Source organism: Rhodnius prolixus, unplaced genomic scaffold (assembly GCF_049639745.1).
Source record: "Rhodnius prolixus isolate KJV_2025 unplaced genomic scaffold, Rpr scaffold_7, whole genome shotgun sequence".
NCBI lineage: Eukaryota > Metazoa > Arthropoda > Insecta > Hemiptera > Reduviidae > Rhodnius > Rhodnius prolixus.
In genome coordinates this window covers 34,020,721-34,025,308 of record NW_027411582.1, presented here as the reverse complement: position 1 = coordinate 34,025,308, position 4,588 = coordinate 34,020,721, and the positions used below count along the sequence as shown (strand labels likewise).

General features: G+C 28.9%; 1 long non-coding RNA gene across 2 annotated transcripts; it reads right to left on the bottom strand.

Moving 5' to 3' along the window:
* On the bottom strand, nt 1–4,282 carry LOC141447504 (uncharacterized). Of its 2 annotated transcripts, XR_012454371.1 has the most exons (3): nt 1,616–2,109; nt 1,274–1,389; nt 1–216 (listed from the first exon to the last, which is right to left on the bottom strand). It is a non-coding gene; the product is annotated as an uncharacterized lncRNA (long non-coding RNA). The 2 variants fall into 2 exon arrangements; XR_012454370.1 differs by having other exon boundaries at nt 1,274–4,282.
* Between the last annotated feature and the right edge of the window lie 306 nt (nt 4,283–4,588).

Sequence of the window (4,588 nt, the reverse complement as noted above, 5' to 3'; positions counted from 1 at the left end):
TTTTATCAAAAAAAAGAATATATAATTTGAAGTAAAAATTCTAACATTACATTGTGAAACTAACATGCTTATTACATATAGTAACTACATAATACTTGTTTTGTTAATTGATTCTTCACAAAAATCTCCTAGGATAGATGGTTTACGTCTATTTCACTTGGGCTTCTATTGGTGAAAAGTTTTGCAGGCAGTACTCCAGTATCAGAGATATTTAATCTGAAAATCAACATTATTTATGTACTTAAAATAATTAGTTTTTAAGAACATAAATTAGTTTTTTAAAATAATTAGTTTTTAGAGTTTAGCTTGAATTAAGAACTAGACAAACAAAAATTATAATAATTGATTATGTATTCAAAAAAATTAAATAAATGTGACTGCAATAAAACTAAAGCATTGATACAGAAGTTTAAATCATTTTTTAATGTTCCTAACTCTTTCTTTCAAAGAAAATGAAATATATTTTCAAAAAACATACTTATTATTTATCAAAAAGATTACTCAGACTGAACAATACAACAAACATGCTATAATATTCTAGTTTTTTTGTTGTTTATATACAGAATAGAAATAGTTCTGTGATTGGAGAATATAACAGAATTTAAATCAAATTAAAACCTTTCAAAAAAATTAAAACTTTTTTTTAGCTACAAAGATAAAAATTTAAATGAAAAAAGTTTTAGTTTATGTAGTATTACTCTCAACGTAGTAAATAATAGATAAGAATACTTGAAGAACAGTTCCACAATTAGAGAATCTAGTTTAGTTTATTATCAAAATAAGTGGATGCGAATTACCTCGTAAATGAGGTCGTACTGGCTGAAAGTATAGAAGGATCCTTCAAAATAATGAAATGGGTTATAATAGCGGAAGACAACACGCCCAGCTGCCTATTTGAGATACTTGACTTAATTGATGCAAAAAATTCAGTTTTGAAGAAGTAAAAAGACCAAATTATATAATTAAATATTTTGAATGTGCAATCTGTACAACACTAATGTTTATGGCTTAATAATTCACTTCAGTAAACCAATTTGATCACTAAAAAGCCCTAACATGATAGAGAATCATTAAAAGTGTAAGCACATCCACTTTTTTTTTTAATCGTAAATCTAAGTTCATGTACCTTCTGAATAGTTTGAATTTAAGGAAACCATTGCACTTTCTAGGTACGTAATCTATTAGTGGTATACTTTATTATTTATCTTTAGATAATAAGACATAATATCTTAACTGAGAAACAACATGCTGTAAGCTTAAAACATGTACTTACTATTGCTGTAGGAGTTAAAATGTGTTACACAGCATAAAATGTCATCAATGTTATCAACCTATTCATTTGTTTGAATTGAACAAGTTCAGAATTACCATTAGACTGTCCAAAGAACGCTGAGAACAAAAATAAAAATTATATAAACTATTATTTATACCACTGTTTACATTGTAATTTACAATTTTTAATGTTAGAATTTAAAACTACTGGAGGGAACCTTGTATGCATACACTTGAAATGCATCTTCTATCAACTGTCTTGGGAACTTGTCAATTTCATAAACACTTCTAATACATCAACTCGTGATTAAAAATAATAGTATACACAAAAAATTCTGCTTACTTGCTAGAAGTCCTTAACGCAGTAATGAAGCAAAAACTAGTTTTTAATTTCCTAGGAAGTTACCGCTTAATGCAAATAATTAACACAATCAGTTTTCTAAGGTATATGAAGTTCTTTTACAGTAGCATCAACTTAATACTATCAATCATTAATAAACATCAAATTATGAGGTAATCAGTGAATTTTAAACATGGACTTTTTTTAGGGGAAAACGTCTTTTTTAAATACTGACAATATAAAATGTTTATCAATGTGAGTGAAGTACATTCAATAAATAAAGCAAATGATTACTGTTGCTACATGATAAAGAGTATATTTGGAGAAAACCGAATTACCTTCTTACCCCATTTCCTTACCAGATAGTAGTTGTTAAGTTAGGAGGTTATTTCATGTTTATTTTAATAGTGTCAAAGAACACGTTCATGCTACCTAGCGGTGATCACTAAAAGTAGTCTCTATGTAATTACATCATTGTAGTTTAAGCTATTGTCGCTAGAAAGCACTGGCATAATCTTAGTATGTCAGTTTTTTTTTCTATTCTTAATTTTAATAGTACTGAGGATTTAGCATTTTTCCATTTATCAAGAAACTCTGCATACAAAACTAGCCGACCTAATGAGTATAATATACGGTTGGCATAAAATTACCATGTTAGCAATGGAGTAAAAGGAAATTCATGTAATAGTACCGAGGATTTAGCATTTTTCTATTTATCAAGAAACTCTGCTACAAAACTAGCCGACCTAATGATATACGCTTGGCATAAAATTGCTAATCTAAAATCATAGCTTAACTTCACGAAATTACAACACGTTACAATCGGTAATAAGAAAACATAAGGATGGTTGAATTAGAGGGTATTAACACTAATGAGTTTAAGGAGGAATAAATGCCCAAATAATTAACAAAGTCTCTGCCAGGAGAGTAACAATAAAATCTATAGATGCTAATGATAAATACAGAGGGTCAAAGCAGAGTTCACAAGTCTGCTTCCCAAAATATTCCGCACTAATGAAGAGTAGCAGAGAGTATTAATCAATTGAGATTATTATCGACTGGGTCTGTGACTGAAGGAACCTATTGTTTTTATAAAGTCCATGTGATTCATTTTTTGCAGTATCAATTCACTCAAACCAATTGCGAGAATATAAAAACTACAAAAAATCCAATCAACATATTCGTAAAAAAAAAGAATAGGAAAAAACAACAACTATAAGATTTTGTGATAATGAAAGAACCAATTTCAACAAACCCAAAATTGTCTAGAACAATTTCTTTTCTCCATTGTCCGCTAAGCCACTTACTATTACATCCAAAATATTTGTAGGATTATTAAAATTCTACTAATTCATGCATATCCACTTTGCCCATCCATAACGTCATCCTAGCCTCCTTAAAACTAATTCTTAAAACTAAGTGTTTTTTTTACCTGAACGAGAATGTTAATTAAAAAATATATCTTTCTTTATTTTCCCATATGTAAAATATTTTATTAAAATAGCAGACTGGTCTGTCTATTTATCCATCTCAAGTGTGATGTTAGCCACATCACTGAGTGTCAGGATTTGGCTCACTTCTAAAGCTTGTTATTTACTTATTTCGTATTAACCATTTGTGGCTTCTATATCATAGCTGCTTTGCCCTTGCTCATACAATTTAATGTCATACTGGTGCTAACTAAACACTGGTGTTACTGGTTAACTGGTGTTAACTAAAGAAGTTGGTTTACCTCATCACTGCTTGGAATTAGAGTTACTTAAAACTAACTTATAACTAAGTAGCATTTAAATGTTTTAGTTTTCACGTCAAAGTTTGGTTCCACATCTTCATTATCATTGACGTTTTTCATTATCCTTGATCTCAATTATTATCTGAACTATACTTAAAACTAATTGTTTGGAACATGAATAGCTTAATTTGTCAGGTAAACTACACTGCTCCACAAAAAAAAGTGGCGCACTTTAAAAATGCGTTATTTTTTTTTCTCTGTAACTTTTTTATTCTACATTTTATTTTAGTTAGCAAATATAAGAAGTATAAAGTTACGGAAGGGCTAAAATAAAATAAAAAAATGATCTAAAAGAAATGAAAACCTTTAATTTAACAAATAAGTACTTCTCGGCAAAAAATGAGTTTGAAAAAAAGTGTATTTCTTCCGATTAAAAAAAGAGAAAAAGAATTTTAGTAACGTGTATTGCTCACAATACTGCATCCAATCTCCTCGGCATACTTCTTATTAAATTTCTCTCGAAATCTTGTGTTATTTCCTCCCATATCTCCACCAGAGCACCTCGCAACTCTTCTAAGCTCCTGGGAGGATTATTTCTCCATTTTAATCGCCTACCCAGCTCATCCCAAAGATGTTCAATTGGATTTAAATTCGTGCTGCGTGATGGTCATCTCAGAATACGAATGCCAGTATCGTGGAGAATAACAATAAGATGTAGGGATATCTTTTCTTATTAATGCAATGTACAAATTTAAAATCTAGATATTGTCTTTAAAAATTGAGAAGTTTTAAGATTAGCAGTATCGAAGTGTAATGGAAGAACCTTGACAATTATTATAGTAAGAGAAAATCGCGTGATGGTTCCCTTGAATTTTTTTCTGTTTGATTTAGTGATTTAGATTTAGTCACTGAATCATGCTCAAGTGAATCTAGTAAGTAATAAATATGTTATCTTCTTTATACTATCAGGAACAGTACAAAGAAATAAGAAATTATTTTAAACATTATTATAACTACTTCTCAGAAGGTTTTATAAAAATGATTTTATATTTAAAATTTAAAAATACTTTCAATTGATTATAACATATTTCATATTGTTAAATATTAAATATATAATTGCTACACTGTCTTTCTGAAAAGTGGGGTCACATGATTCTAGAAGTTTCCCTCCATTTGTAATGTACAGTATACATTTCTTTTGGTGTGTTGTGATTGTAGGTAATAATGAACAAAAGTGGAATACT